The following is a 16928-nucleotide window of genomic DNA, read 5'->3' as shown; positions in this document are numbered from 1 at the left end:
CAGCAGCCTTGACCTCCTGGGCTTAAGCAATTCTCCTACCTCAGCCTCCTGAGCAGTGATTTTTTTAAGTGTTATAAATCCTGAACACTTAATGAAATAAAATACAGTATTTTGGTATCTGGTGCTGACACCAAAAGAAGGCAAAATAAAACTACAAAATCTCTCTTTCTGTTTCATTAAACAGTTTGGGACCCTAATTATTATATCATATCTTATAGTTCAATATCTTACAATACAGGAAAATGTTTGATGATCCTAATGACATTCTCTATTTTTATAACTGCCTTCAATGTTCTTTCACACATAAAACCTTTTTTTTTTGAGGTGGAATCTCACTTTGTCACCCAGGCTGGAGTGCAGTGGCGTGATCTTAGCTCCCTGCAACCTCCGCCTCTCGGGTTCAAGCGATTCTCCTGCTTCAGCCTCCCAAGTAGCTGGGACGACAGGCATGTGCCACCACACCCGGCTGATTTTTGTATTTTTAGTAGAGATGGGGTTCACCATGTTAGCCAGGTTGGTCTCGAACTCCTGACCTCAGGCAATCCACCCGCCTTGGCCTCCCAAAGTGCTAGGATTACAGGCATGAACCACTGCACCTGGCCCATAAAACCATTTTTGATTTCTCTTTGAGTAATTGCTATACTGAAGCAAAATTATATTATTGTTTCTGTCTTAATTTTTTTCAATTTTTTTGTTTGTTTTGGTTGTTTGTTTTTGAGACTGTCACCTAGGCTGGAGTGCCTAGTTTGTAGTTTTAGTGGAGATGTGGTTTTTGCCGTGTTGGCCAGGCTGGTCTTGAACTCCTGGCCTGAAGTGATTCACCTTGGCCTTCCAAAGTGCTGGGATTACAGGCATGAGCCACTGTGCCTGGCCCAGCCTTTTTCCTAAGAAAAAAAGAAAAAATAAGTGTAGCAAAGGATGGAAGCGGTACGGAGTTACTGAGACTGGGTGGTAAAAAGGGAGTGGGAGGGCTTGTGGTGAGGGTGTCAGCGATGGGGGGAGGGTTTGGGCAGAAGGGAGGAGGGTTTGAAGAGAGAATGAAGAAGAGTAAATAAATTTGCTGACCAGCGTGTAAAATAATGGTATAACACCAACAAAAATACCTGAATTTCAGTGCTTAAAAATAGCACAGTATACTGGAACATCATAATACAGAAAACAATAATGCAATGACGACTTCCTCTTCCTTCACCTTCAGTCAGAGTAGCCTCTAAATCTTGTTAATCCAATTTTAGAGACATATCATCCCACCTAGAGATTCTGCTTTCTGTATTCTTGGTGCTGACCTTGGAAGGCTCTGGTTCTGTTTTAAGAAGGAAAGCCATTTGCTTGTATCACCTTACATACTGCTATCAGATTAATATTTCTGAAGCACAGCTCTAATCAGGTAGTCACTAATATTTATTGAGTGTTTGCTATGTTTCAGGCACCAGGCTCTACATACATTATCATATTTAACCTTCACAACAGCCATTTTAAAGTAGATACTATCATTAGCTCCATTCTGTAGATTAGAAAAAAAAACTTTATAGAGGAATCAAATCTCCTGAAAAGGAAACACAGCTCCTAAGTGGCAGAACCAGGTTAGGAATCCAGCTCTGTTTGGCTCTGGAGCTTGGATTCCTCACTACTATTCTATTTAATCTCTTCTGCTCAAAACCTAAAAGTAAATAAAGTCCAGGGGCTTATCATTCAAGGCCGTTACCCACAACTGCCATTCCAATTATATTTTCTTTCTTTCTTTTTTTTTTGAGAAGGAGTCTCGCTGTGTTGCCCAGGCTGGAGTGCAGTGGTGCAATCTCGGCTCACCACTGCAACCTCCGCCTCCTGGGTTCAAGCAATTCTCCTGCCTTAGCCTCCTATCTGGGATTACAGGTGTATGCCACCATGCCTGACTAATTTTTTTGTATTTTTAGTAGAGACAGGGTTTCACCATGTTGGTCAGGCTGGTCTCAAACTCCTGACATCGTGATTCGCCTGCCTTGGCCTCCCAAAGTGCTGGGATTAAAGGCGTGAGCCACTGTGCCTGGCCCAATTTTATTTTCTACTGCTACACCTTCATACGTCTGATTTTCAGAGCAAATAGAAGCATTTGCTGATCATCAATATACTGCAGTATTTCACACTACCATGCCTTTGTTTACATAAGAATGCTTTCTCTGTCTCACTGGTTCTAAAAAATAATAGAAATCTTTAAATCCTTGTTTCATACAATAGTCGTGATTTTCATTATAATAAGAGCCATTGGATTTTACTGTGATACAGATATTTTTTCTTCTTCTGAAGCATATATGAAGATTAAGTGGTTTTTGAAATCTATTAGGCCTTTACAAATTATTTGTAAGTCCAAATCCTAGAGAATTAGGATTCTAGATAACAGAAGTCATTTTCAAAAGTCCAAGAACTCTTTAGTGTCTCCCAAGATTATCTAATAAACAACAACAACAAAACCAATAGGACATAAATTTGGAAAGTGGTAAATCTCATTTTGTAGTTGGAAGTGCCTATATTCCTAACAGGCAGAATATTCAATAATTAAAATATCTGCTATGGAATAATTTTGTAGATTAAAAAAGGCACGAGTAATGTTACCTTGAGTATACAGTTAGTTTGGCTACAATGTGGTTTGAGCTTTTCAAAAAGCAGTAGCTCTTCAGAAAGTACAAAAAGAAGAGAATATTTTCTAACTCATTTTAGGGGGCTATCATTACCTTGATAAGAAAACCAAACAAAGATAGTTCAAAGAAAGAAAACTATAGATCAATAGCCCTCATGGATATAGATGTAAAAATCCTCAACAGATATTGGAGAGTCCAATTCAGCAATACATAATATATAACACAAATATATAAATACATATATATAACACAAATATACAAAGTACATATATATATATGCAAACATATATACAGAATAACACACCATGACAAAAATGCAAGGCTGGCTCAATATTCAAAAATCAGCTGGGCATGGTGTTGGTGCACGTTTGTAGTCTCAGCTACTCAGGAGGGTGAAGCTGCAGGATCAAATCCAGCCTGGGCAACATAGTGAGACCTCCATCTCTACAAAAAAAAAATCGTAGACTCACAAAAATATAATCAGAAATATAATCTTTGACAAAGGAGCAAGGGCAATTCAATGGAGAAAGAATGGGCTTTTCAACAAACAGTGTTGGAACAACTGGACATCCACATGCAAAAAAATGTTTCTAGCCACAATCTTTACATCCTTCACAAAAATTAACTCAAAATGGATTATAGACATAAATGTAAAATGCAAAACTATAAAACTCCTAGTAGATGACATAGGAGAAAATTGAGATGGCCTTCGGCTTGCTGATTACTTTTAAAATTTTCATTTATTTTACTTATTTTTATTTGTTAGAGATACATGCCTCACTGTGTTGCCCAGGCTGCAGTCCAGTTTAGGCTCACTGCATCCTCAAACTCCTGGGCTCAAGTGATCCTCCCACCTCAACCTCCCAAGTAGGTGGGACTACAGGCATGCCACCACCCCCAGCTAATTTTTTTGTTTTTTGTAGAAATGGGAATATCACTATGGTGTCCAGGTTGGTCTTGAACTCCTGGCCTTAAGTGATCCTCCTGCCTTAGCCTCCCAAAGCACTGGGATTACAGGGATGAGCCACTGTGCCTGGCCTGATGATGACTTTTTAGGTACAATACCAAAGGCATAACCAGTAAAAGAAAAAAATGATGTTGGATTTTATTAAAATTTAAAACTTCTGTTATGCAAAAGATGCTGCCAAGAGAATGAGAAGACAAGCCACAGACTGGGAGAAAATATGTGCAAAAGACTTATCTGATAAAGGAGTATTATTCAAATATAAGAGGAACTCTTAAAATTAAACAATAAGAAAATGAACAAACTGATTAAAAAATGGGAAAATGATCCAAACAGACACTTGACCAAAGAAGATGGCGAATAGTATATGAAAAAATGTTCAACATATGTCATCAGAGAATTGCAAATTTAAACAATGTGATACCAATACACACTATTATAATGGCAAAAACCCAAAATATTGACAACATTTAATGCTGGTGGGGATGTAGAACAATGAGAACTCTTATTCATTGTTAGTGGAGAAAAAAGAAATGGTACAGCCACTTTGGAAAATAGTTTGATGGTTTCTTACAAAACTAAACATACTCTTAGCATACAATACAGCAAAATCACCCCTTGGTATTTACCCAAATATGCTGAAAGCTTATGTCCACACAAAACCTACACATGGATGTTTATAGCAGCTTTATTCATAATTGCCAAAACTTAGAAGCAACCAAGATGTCCTACAGTAGATGAATGGACAAATAAACTGTGGTACATCCAGACAATGGGATATTATTCAGCACTAAAAATAAATGAACTATCAAGCTATAAAAAGACACAGAGCAACATTAAAGTATATTATTAAGTGAAAGAAGCCAATCTGAAAAGGCTGCATAGTGTATGATTCCCACTTTATGGCATTCTGAATAAAGCAAAACTATGGAGGCAGTAAAAAGGTTATAAGTTGCCAGGGAATTGGGGAAGGGAAGGATGAATAGGTAGAACACAGAAGATCTTTAGGGCAGTGAAACTCTTCTGTGTGATACTATAAGGGTGGACACATATCATTTATTATGCATTTGTCAAAACACAGAATAAACAACACAAAGAGTAAACTCTGGCTGGGCACAGTGGCTGATGCCTGTAATTCCAGCACTTTGGGGGACTGAGGCAGGAGGATTGCTTGAGCCCATGAGTACAAAACCAGCCTGAGCAATATAGTGAGACCTTGTCTCTCCAAAAAATTAAAATATTAGCCGACTGTGATGGTGCTCAGTCCCAGCTACTTAGGAGGCTGAGGTGGGAGGGTTGCTTTAGCCCAGGAGGTCAAGGCTGTAGTGAGCTGAGATTGCGCCACTGTACTCCAGCCTGGGTGACAAAGCAAGACCCTGTCTCAAAAAAAAAAAAAAAAAAAAAAAAGACTGTAAACACTAATGTAAAGTATGAACTTTGGTTGATAATGATGTGTCACTGTTGGTTCATTGATTGTAACAAATAAATATATTACATTGGTGTGGGACATTGATATGGGAGATGCTGGGCAGGGGAGGAGGAGGTATACTCTCTGTACTTTCTACCCAATTTTGATGTGAACTTAACACTGCTCTCAAAATAAAATATATTAATTTAATTATACATGTAATTTTTTTCTTTAAAAAAATCAATTTAGGCCAGGCGTGGTGGCTCACGCCTGTAATCCCAGCACTTTTGGAGGCCGGGGTGGGTGGATCACCTGAGATCAGGAGTTCAAGATCAGTCTGACCAACATGGTGAAACCCCATCTCTACTAAATACAAAAAAATTAGCTGGGTGTGATGGCACATGCTTGTAATGCCAGCTACTTGGGAGTCTGAGGCAGGAGAATCGATTGAACCAGGAGGCAGAGGTTGCAGTGAGCTGAGATTGTGCCATTGCACTGCAGCCTGGGCAACAAGTGTGAAATGCCATCTCAAAAAAACAATTAATTTAATTTGCCATACTAAAAGTCTAAATAACAAAGTGTAGCAGTCTTCCTGCTCCTTAGCTCAGCTAAGTCCGAGTTCTTGCCTCACAACCAGGAAGAATTAGGCACACGGACACCAGAGAGTGAGCGGAGTAGAATTTATTAAGCAAGAACTCTCAGTGGAGAGGGGACACAGTGGGACGGTTCCCCTACCTGAAGGTGGGAAGTCCCCTGTGTGGCTGGGTCTGGGGCCTTTTATGAACTTAGAATGGGGAGTGCATGCTGATTGGTTTGTGAGTATGCAAAAAAGGTTAAAGTGAAGACACCACTCAAAAGTAGGTATAACAATGTAAAAAACCAATTAGGAAAGGGTAGGTATATGTAAAATAGGTGAAGAGTGGGGACCAATCAGAGGAAAGCACACCAAATGGGAAGACAAGTTCTCAATCCGGTTGGAGGATTGAACCTGTAGCCTGGCTTCCAGGCTTTAAACTGTCTTTGGCTTGGAGGTGGGGTTGTACTGGGGACCTGCCCCTATTTGCCTAGGCATTTGGCTGCCTCCTGTCACTATCATTTCGCCCCTCTGAAGAGGTACATCTAACTGCCATTAGAATAGGGCAAGGCCAAGGCCTTAGAAGTCCAAGGCCAGGCGCGGTGGCTCACGCCTGTAATCCCAGCACATTGGGAGGCCGAGGCAGGCGGATCATGAGGTCAGGAGATCAAGACCATCCTGGCTAACACAATGAAACCCCGTCTCTACTAAAAAATACAAAAAAAATAGCTGGGCGTGGTGGCGGGGGCCTGTAGTCCCAGCTACTCGGGAGGCTGAGGCAGGAGAATGGCATGAACCCCGGAGGCGGAGCTTGCAGTGAGCCGAGATCGCGCCACTGCACTCAAGCCTGGGCGACAGAGCGAGACTCCGTCTCAAAAAAAAAAAAAAAAAAAAAAAATAGGGACGAAGTCCAACCTTAACTGCTTCCTGCTGACAGTGAGTGCTGTTTTGCGAAAACGGCAGTCAGATCTCCCTCAGAGGTCTAAGGGTCCCCAGTGAAAGGGAGCAATTGTCCAAGGCTCCGGTTACATGATCATTTGGAGTTTGATGGCCTCTAGGCAAGAATAAACAATTTGGTTTATTAGAAGACATGTATCAAAATGAAACAAGAGGGTAAGGACAGCTCAAAAATCCCAAGGCTGCCAATACACTCAGATAGCTGGTGGCCATAGTTACGCCTGCTAAGATTTGGGTGCATGTTGGCATTGGTTAGCTCCCTTGTTCTGATTTTCCCAAACAAATAAACCTCCAGGTTATGAGCACCCTGTTTACTCCTATCACCTGGCAGGATTTGCAGGAGAATTGCCCAGAATTAGAATATTGATCCAGATTTTTACGTTACCCATCCCTTCTCTTTCTTCTGAGCTGCAGTGGGAGATCACTGGTTGGTTCACAGGAACAAGCAGGATTAGTCTAAAATGTGGGCAAAAACTTAAAAACATCTAATGAGATTAGAATTTAATGGCAAGTGTATGATAAGTTTGAAACATAATTTTTCTTTCTTCAGTCCTTATTTTTGTTAAAGACAAATCATGATAGGACTGAGTTGTTTGCAAAATAAACTTTAGTCTTATACTTGTCTCTTATACTGATTATTATCTATACTTATATTGATTATTTGCATAAAGTGTAGCAAGAATAATTATTTTTCACATAGGCTTTTTCTAAAAAAAATTTTTTTTTTTTTTGAGGCAGAGTCTCACTCCGTCACCAGGCTGGAGTGCAGTGGCGCAATCTTGGCTCACTGCAACCTCTGCTTCCTGGGTTTAAGTGATTCTCCTGCCATCAGCCTCCCAAGTATCTGGGATTACAGGTGCCCGCCACCATGCTCGGCTCATTTTTGTATTTTTAGTAGAGATGGGGTTTCACCATGTTGGCCAGGGTGGTCTCAAACTCCTAATCTCAGGTGATCCACCCCCACCCGCCTTGGCCTCCCAAAGTGCTGGGATTACAGGCGTGAGCCACCATGCCTGGCCCACATAGGCTTTTGAACTTGGCTTTGATGGAACTCTGTTCCACAAGGAAGCTCAGATAAGACCTTTTAAAGCCAAGCCCAGCCATGGGTTTATACCCTCGTATACCTATGAGTTGGGTAAATTCCTCTCTTCTTGAGATCCCAAGATAACATGGGACTCCTGTGCCTGTTAGAAAGTGACCTTCTTTACTCAACACAGGTTAGGAACCCTGTACAGGGACAGTGTAGACAAAGCATGTGACCAGTTTTCCCCGGGGGGTTTTATTGGCTCTGCAAGTCAAGCTTGATTCCCTAAAGGAAAGCACATCATTCCAGTCAAAGCCTTGGTGAAACAACCAGTTTCTCCAATTGTGTCCTGTTGCAAAAGAAAATGTTTCTTATTGCACTGATGCAAATTAATTACTATATTGCTGTAAGTTAAGAATACTCACAAATAGTTTCCAAATTCTAGAGAAACCAGGCAGGGAGAAACAAATATGCTTCAAATTTTCTTCACAGGAGTATAATTTACTCAATTATTAAAGGCTGTAAATGACTCAAAATAAAAGTTTCCTTGATTCTAAAAAACAAAACAAGGATCAGCAATGTCTTAAGCAAAAAGTTATAAAAAGATTACTTCAGTTTTCTGTTAGTTCAATCAATTCAGTGAACTCTTATTCTGCTTGATATTCATGAACATTTTGGCTCTTCATGAGTCCTGTACGTTTTCCTCTATTCCAATGTTGCAATCTCCAAAGTTATCAGAAACCTGTATTTCAGAGCACCTGTCAAAGTCCTACAGCTGATTATAAACCATCTTTTGAAAAGAATCAAAGCAAGACAACAATTGTCTGTGAATGACAAAATGTCCTCAGGGTAGTTAGGGTCAAAAACACAATTGACAAAGAAATTTGGTTATTTCTGTGGTTGACAATAACTTAACATAGTAACCTTAATTATGATTGCTAGCACATACTCAGACATTAGAATTTTAGAAATCCCATGCAATTCTGGAACATATGTTAACATTATTCACTAAAATATAACCTGAAGAGAATTAAACATTATTTTGGCAATGCTACATAAATAAACATGTCAAATAACCCTGTTTACCTAACTCTTTTGGATGCCCCAGGGGCCCTCTGTGGCACCCAAAAGTTAGGGGTTGGAAAAGACAACCTTGAAACTGAAGTTTGATTTGGGGAAGGCTGTCAAATATGTTAAAGGTTTAAAACACTTGATATTATGAAATAGAATTCCAGATTACCATAAGTCATTTGTTTAGCCAAAATGATGACTCAAAAAGTTTAAACAAGGCAAAAACTTTTACTCATTAAGAGGGAAGACTTAGTTTTCCAAACAATCTGTCCTTAATATTACATAAAAATCCTGCTCAAAGGAGAGAAAGCTAAATTTCACCTTTGCATTAGTCTATTATTAATGTCAACCCCAATTTTTTAATGAAAGCTTATAGATAATTCTATCCAATCTTAACCAGTTTGACCATGAGGTGAGATTCTTATAAGACTTTGATAACTTTTTATAAATTTTTGTTAAAGAGTAGATCAATGCCTTAAGAAAATCTTGTGCTTTTATTCCAATGCTCAATTTGTGGAAAAACCCTATAATATCTTTTTGAAGTTAGTCAATATGTTCACACACAGGATTTCTTTTGAAAGATTAATTTTTACAAACTTTCCACCACTTGTTTAAGCCTTTAACTTTATCTTATCTAGTTTTTAAATCTTATCTAATTTTTAAATCTTATCTAATTTAAAACAATCCTTTAACCCTCTAAACTAGGCAAAAATTTATATTCCCATGCCTTCTTATAATCTTTTACCAAAAACACATTTTACCTTCCTTACACACCTTGCATGTAAATCTACTTTCAGTAGTCTCAATTACATGTTGTAATGGCAACTCTTAGCAATTGATAAAGAAAAAGCATTTGATGAAATTCAACATCCATCCACGGATTAAAAAAAAAACTCTCGGCAAACAAGTAACACAGAGAAACTTCTTCAACCTGATAAAGGACTTCTACAGAAAATCTAGAGCTAACATTGTACTAAATGGTGAAAGGCTGAATACCTTTCCCCTCAGATGAGAAACAAGGCAAGTATGCCAACTCTCACCACTCCTATTCAACATTGTACTGGAAAGTTCTAGCCAATGCAATAAGGTAAGGAAAATAAATAAAAGGCATACAGTTTGTAAAGAAAGAAAGAAAACTGTTTCTATTTGCAGATGACATAGAAGTGTACATAGAAAATCCCAAGGAATCACACACACAAAAAAACCTCATAGAACTAAAATAGGAATGTATAAAGGTCACAGGATAAAGGATTTTCTTTTTGAGACAGAATTTCACTCTTGTTGCCCAGGCTGGAGTGCAATGGTGCAATCTCAGCTCACTGCAACCTCTGCCTCCTGGGTTCAAGTGATTCTCCTGTCTCAACCTCCTGAATAGCTGTGATTACAGATGCCTGTCACTACACCCAGCTAATTTTTGATATTTTTAGTAGAGACATTGTTTCACCATGTTGGCCAGGCTGGTCTGGAACTCCTGATTTCAGGTGATCCAACCGCCTCGGCCTCCCAAAGTGCTGGGATTACAGGCATAAGCCATTATGCCTGGCCTAGGATAAATGATTAAGTTATTTTTCTATATACTAGCAATTGTCAATTGAAAACTTCAATTTAAAACAATATCATGGCTGGCATGGTGGCCCACGCCTGTAATCCCAGCACTTTGGGAGGCCAGAGTGGGTGGATCACTTGAGGTCAGGAGTTCAAGACCAGCCTGGCCAACATGGTGAAACCCTGTCTCTACTAAAAATATAATTAGCTGAGCATGGTGGTGGGAACCTGTAATCCCAGCTACTTGGGAGGCTGAGGCAGGAGAATCGCTTGAATCCAGGAAGTGGAGGTTTCAGTGAGCCAAGATTGCACCCCTGCACTCCAGCCTGGGCAATAGAGCGAGACTCCATCTCAAAAAACAAACAAACGAACAAAAAATCATTTATAATGGCTCCCCCAAAATTAAATGTGAGGGGACTTGAAAAAGTGAAATTAAAATATAAAAATAAAAAATATAAACTTTATTTATCAACACAAGCTCCATCAAGTTCAAGATACTTTTGTAAATGATAATATTAATATCAGCCATTGAGTCCATTCCTAAAGAACTGAGGGTCCTGGGAATTTAACCATGTCAATGCAATATTTTTTTACAGCATTAACTGAAGAAAATAGGTGCCCTTTAAAGATTTTTTAAGACAGAAACAAAAAAGAAGTCAGAAAGAGCCAAATCAGGACTGGAAGGTAGATGCTTACTGATTTCCCATGGAAACTCTTGCAAAATTGCCTTTGTTTGATCAGAGGAATGAGCAGGAGCATTGTTGTGGTAGAGAACAACTCTCTGTTGAAGCTTTCCTGGGCATTTTTCTGCTAAAGCTTTGACTTTCTCAAAGCACTCTCATAATAAGCAGATGTTATCAAGGCAGGAGGATCGCTTGAGCCCAGGAGTTTAAGACCAGCCGGGGCAACATGGCAAGACTCTGTCTCTACAAAAAAATTAAAAAAAAATTAGTCAGGTGTGATGGTGCACACCTGTGTTCTCAGCTACTTGGGGACTGAGATGGGAGGATTGCTTGAGCCTGGGAGGCAGAGGTTGCAGTGAGCCGAGATTGTGCCACTGCACTTCAGCCCAGATGACAAAATGAGACCCTGTCTCAAAAAAAAAAAAAAAAAAAAAGTTATCATTCTTTGGCCCTCCAGAAAGTCAACAAGCAAAATGCCCTGTCCATCCCAAAACACTGTTGCCATGACCTTTGCTCTTGACCAGTTCATTTTGCTTTGATTGAACTCCTTCCACCTCTTGGTGGCCATTGCTTTGATTGTGCTTTGTCTTCAGGATCATAGTGGTAAAACCATGTTTCATCCTCTGTTACAATTCGTTGAAAAAACGCTTCAAGATCTTGATTCTACTTTTTAAAAATTTCCATTATAAACTCTGCTCTTATCTGCAGATAACAACAGTTTTGGCACCCATTGAGTGGAAAGTTTGTTCAACTTTAATTTTTCAGTCAGAATTGTCTAAACTGAACCAGTTAAGACATTTATGGTGCTGGGTATTGCTTGTGCTCTTTAGTCATTGGTCCTCTTCAATTAGGGCACAAACAAGATTTTTTCCTTGCAAACTGATGTGGATGTCCTGCTGCTGTGGGCTTCATCTTCAACATCTTCTCATTCATTTTTAAAACAAGGTATCCATTTGTAAACTGATGATTTTTTTAGGGCATTGTTCCCATAAGCTTTTCATAAAGGATTCATGATTTTATCATTCTCTCACCCCAGCTTCGCCATTAATTTAATTTTTGTTCTTGCTTCAATTTTAGCAGAATTCCTGTTGCTCTGATAGGGGCTCTTTTCAAATTGATGTCTTATCCTTCTTAGTGTCTCAAACTAGCTCCAGTTAAGATAGGTTATAACAAGTTAGTATGAGTTTATTTTGGTGCAAAAAAGTTTTGAGGCCAGGCACGTTGGCTTACACCTGTAATCCCAACACTTTGTGAAGCTGAGGCAGGAGGATCGCTTGAACCCAGGAGGTCCAGACTGCAGTGAGCTGTGATTGCTCCAGTGCACTCCACCCTGGGCGACAGAACAAGACCCTGTCTCAAAAGTAATAATAATAATAATAAATCAATTAAAAATTTTTTTGAAATCCATGCACAGTATTTTCATAATGCACATTGTGAACTTTTTTAAGACCGCTGTACTTATGTATAAATTTATCAAAACATGTATACGATCAATATGCTTCAAACTGAAAAATCTGATGAAAGAAATTAAAGACCTAAATAAATCGAGAGGTATACTGTGTTCACGCATTGGAAGGCTGAACATAGTAATGATGTCAATTTTGACTAAATTGATCTGTAGATTTAATGCAACTCCAATCAAAATCCGAGCAGAATTTTTAAATTTTTTAAGTTGATACATAACAGATGTTCGTATTTTCAGGGTACATGTGATATTTTGATACAGTCATATAATGTGTAATGATCAAATCACGGTAATTGAGATATCCATCGCCTTAAACGTTTATCTTTTCTTCATGCTGGGAACATTCAAATTCTCTAGGTATTTCGAAATATGTAACAGATTGTTTATTACAGTCACCTTACTGATTTATAGAACACTAGGTATTAATTCTTCTACCTAACTGTATTTTTTGTATCTTTTACTCCACCTCTCTTCATCCCTCCTTCCCTTTCCGCTTCCTGGCCTCTGGTAACTACCAGTCTTCTCTCTCTTTTTTTTTTTGAGATGGAGTCTTGCAGTGTCGCCCAGGATGGAATGCAATGGCGTGATGTCAGCTCACTGCAACCTCTGCCTCCTGGGTTCAAGCAATTCTCGTGCCTCAGCCGCCCAAGTAGCTGGGATTAAATGCATATACCACCATGCCTGGCTAGTTTTTGTATTTTTAGTAGAGACAGGGTTTCACCATGTTACCCAGGCTGTCTTGAGCTCCTAGCCTCAAGTGATCCGCCTGCCTTGGCCTCCCAAAGTGCTGGGATTACAGGCATGAGTCACCACCTGGCCTACCAGACTACTCTTTACCTTCATAAGATCCATGAAGCTACTCCAAAAACAGTTTGGTAGTTTTTTGTTTTTTCTTTTTTTAGCTCCCATATATGAGTGAGAACAGCCAGCAGAATTTTTTTATGTGGACAAGCTGATCCTAAAATTTATTTTGAAAGGCAAAGGAACTAGAATAGCTGAAACAATTTTGAAGAACAAAATGGAGAAATCTTATTCTAACATTCATGATGAAATTAGTGTTCAATACAGTGTGGTATTGGCAAAGGTACAAACAGCTAGATTAATGGAACAGCATAGAGTCCAGAATTATATTTACACTAATATGGCCAGTTGATTTTTTTTTTTCCCCACAAAAGTGCAAAAGCAATTCAATGGCAAAAGAATAGTCTTCAAAAAATTGTGTGGGACAATCGGACATTCGTACGTAAAATCTTTTCTATTTGTTATTATTTTTCAAGGCGGAATCTCTCTCCGTCACCCAGGCTGGAGTGCACTGGTGTGATCTCGGCTCACTGCAACCTCTGCTCCCCAGATTCAAGCGATTCTCCTGCCTCAGCCTCCCCAGTAGCTGGGACTACAAGCACGTGCCACCACGCCCAGCTAATTTTTGTAATTTTAGGAGAAAGGTTTCACCATGCTGGCCAGGCTGGTGTCAGACAGCTGACCTCTAGCGATCTGCCCACCTTGGCATTGCAAAGTGCTGGGTACAGGCATGAACCACCAACCCTGGCCATAAAACCTTTTTTAAAAAACCCTGACCTAGGCTGGGTGCCGTGGCTAATGCCTGTAATCCCAGCACTTCGGGAGGCCAAGGCAGTCGGATTACCTAAAACCAGGAGGTTGAGCCCAGACTGGCCAACATGGTGAAATTCCATCTCTACTAAAAATACAAAAATTAGCGGGGTGTGTTGGCGGGCACCTGTAATCCCCGCTACTCAGGGAGGCTGAGACAGAATAATCCCGAGCCCGGCAAGCAGAGTTTGTAAAGAGCGAAAATCGCCATTGCATTCTAGCCTGGGCGACAGAGCAAGACTGTCAAAAATAAAAACAAAAAAAACACCCTGACCTAGTCCCAGCTACTCAGGAAGCTGAGGCAAAAAAAGCAATTGAGTCGTGGAGTCAAAATCCATTGAGTCCAAGAGTTCAAGTCCAACCTGAGCAACATAGAGACCTCCCATGTCTTAAAAAACAAAAACAGAGAAAAACCTTGACCTGAATCTCATACCTTATACAAAAAAAATTACTCAAGCTCTCTAAATATAAAGCATAAAACTATAAACATTTAGAAATCAATTTTTGTTATCGTTTTTGATACGGACTCTCACTCTGTCGCCAGGCTGGAATGTAGTGGTGCCGCGTCTGGAATTTTTTCTTTCCGGTGGATTCTTCATCTCGCTGACTTAAAAGAATGAAGCCATGGACTCTCAGGGTGAGTGTTACAGTTCTTAAAGATAGTGTATCCGGAGCCCGTTCTTTCTAATATTCAAATGTCTCCAGAGTTTCTTCCTTCTGGTGGGTTCCTGGTCTCACTGACTTCAGGAGTGAAGAGGCAGACCTTGGCAATGAGTGTTACAACTCTTAAAGGCAGCATGTGCAGAGCTGTTTGTTCCTCTCTGGTGGCATCCTGGTCTCACTGACTTCGCAGCCCCACGTAGTGAGAGTTACAGCTCATAATGTACCCTGAACACAAAACCCTAGCAGCAGCCAGCTTTATTTTACCAGCTCAGCGTGGATAGCTTTTATTCCCTTATTTGGCCCCGCCCACATCCTGCTCATTGGTCCATTTTACAGAGTGCTAATTGGTCCATTTTACAGAGTGCTGATTGGTCCATTTTACAGAGCACTGATTGGTCCATTTTACAGAGTGCTGATTGGTAGATTTTACAGAGTGCTGATTGGTACATTTTTACAGAGTGCTGATTGGTGCGTTTACAATCCTTTAGCTAGACACAAAAGTTCTCCAAGACCCCAGCCTACCCAGAAGCCCAGCTGGCTTCACCTCTCAGTGTGATCTTGGCTCGCTGCAACCTCTGCCTCCTGGGTTCAAGCGATTCTCCTGCCTCAGCCTCTTGAGTAGCTGGGACTACGGGCACTTGCCACCTTGCCCAGCTGATTTTTGTATTTTTAGTAGAGAGGGGGTTTCACCATGTTGGCCAGGATGGTCTTGATCTCTTGACCTCATGATCCGCCCACCTCGGCCTCCCAAAGGCAAAGAGTTTTTTAGACAGGATGCCAAAAGCATGATCTGTCAACATAAAAATTGGTAAATTAGAGTTCACCAAATGACGGTGTTAGGAGAATTAATAGACACTATAGACTGGGAGGAAATATTTGCAAATCATATATCCAACAAAGGACTTGCATCCAGAATATATAAAGAATTCTCAAAATTCAGTAGTAAGAAACAAACAATCCACATTAAAAATAGGCTAAAGATTTGAACAGACACTTCACCAAAGAAAATATATGAGTGAGAATTAGCTAGGTGTGGTGGCACATGCATGTAATCCCAGCTACTCAGGTGTCTGAGGCATGAGAATTGCTAGAACCTGTGAGGTGGAGGTTGCAGTGAGCCGAGATTGCAGTACTGCACTCCAGCCTGGGCAACAGGGCAAGACTCTTTCTCCAAAAAATAAGATAAAATAAACTGTGTGTGTGTGTGTGTGTGTGTGTGAGAGAGAGAGACAAATAAGTACAGTAAAAGATGTTTAACATTATCAGCCACTGGGGAAATGCATACTAAACCACAATGAGTTATCATGACATACCTTTTAGCATGGCTAAAAACAAAGCAAAACTAAACTAATACCAAGTTATGGAGAACATGCAAAACAATGGAGTATGTTGTTGGTGAAAAACAATGCAATGCAAACTGCTACAGCCACTCTGGAAAAAAGTTTGGTACTTTCATATAAAGTTAAACATACATTTACACATAACCTAGAAATTCCATTTCTGGGTATTTACCCTAGAAATAAAAAACACATCCACACAAAAACCTATACAAGAATGTTTACAGCAGTTCTACTCATTAGAGCCAAAAAAAAAAAGGAAACAACCCAAATGTACTTCTGTGGGTGAATGAATAAGCAAACTGTGATGGATCATATTTCCTATGAGGGAGTACTACTCAGCAACAAAAAGGAGCAAACTACAAGCAACAGTATGGATGAATCTCAGAAATATTATGCTGAGTGAGAGAAGCCAGACACAAAAGACTACATACTGTAAATTCCATTTATCTGAGATTCTAGAAAAAACAACTGATTTATAATGACTGAAAGCAGATCAAGTGGTTGCCTACGGATTGATTGCAAAAGGGCAGGAAGGGGCTCTTGCAAATGCTTGAAATGTTCTGTATCTTGGTCGTGGTGATGATTATATGGGTGTATCCATTTGTCAAAGCTCAAAGTTGAAAATGTATACATCTTACGACTGAGGTGGCTCACTTTTAGGTATAGAGCAATGTTTATCAAGCTGCTGGTAGAGTCCTGCTATTAGTGAATCATCAAATTAATTCCAGTGTGTCTACCTAGAGAGGTATTTATCCTGGAACTAATGAAGCTGAAGCTTCAGCCTCCCACCCTTACAAAACATCTTCCAAGTCCTGGTTACTAATTTTGTATTCAAAATTGTGTATGTTTTCTTTTTTCTTTTTCTTTCTTTTTTTTTTTTTTTTAGACAGAGTCTCCCTCTGACTCACAGGCTGGAGTGCAGTGCACGGTCTCGGCTCATTGCAACCTCTGCCTCCTGGGTACAAGCAATTCTCCTGCCTTCAGAGTAGCTGGGATTACAGGTGC

General features: G+C 39.8%; 1 long non-coding RNA gene across 1 annotated transcript; it reads right to left on the bottom strand.

Annotated features, from left to right (window-relative positions):
* Window positions 1–552: 552 nt before the first annotated feature.
* Window positions 553–14789, bottom strand: LOC129020084 (uncharacterized). Its single transcript, XR_008495766.2, has 7 exons — window positions 14448–14789; window positions 10858–12194; window positions 6907–6995; window positions 6480–6618; window positions 2923–3062; window positions 1104–1303; window positions 553–884 (listed from the first exon to the last, which is right to left on the bottom strand). It is a non-coding gene; the product is annotated as an uncharacterized LOC129020084 (long non-coding RNA).
* Between the last annotated feature and the right edge of the window lie 2139 nt (window positions 14790–16928).

Source organism: Pongo pygmaeus, chromosome 1 (genome assembly GCF_028885625.2).
Source record: "Pongo pygmaeus isolate AG05252 chromosome 1, NHGRI_mPonPyg2-v2.0_pri, whole genome shotgun sequence".
Classification (NCBI taxonomy): Eukaryota; Metazoa; Chordata; class Mammalia; order Primates; family Hominidae; genus Pongo; species Pongo pygmaeus.
This window is presented reverse-complemented; position numbering and strand designations above follow the sequence as displayed.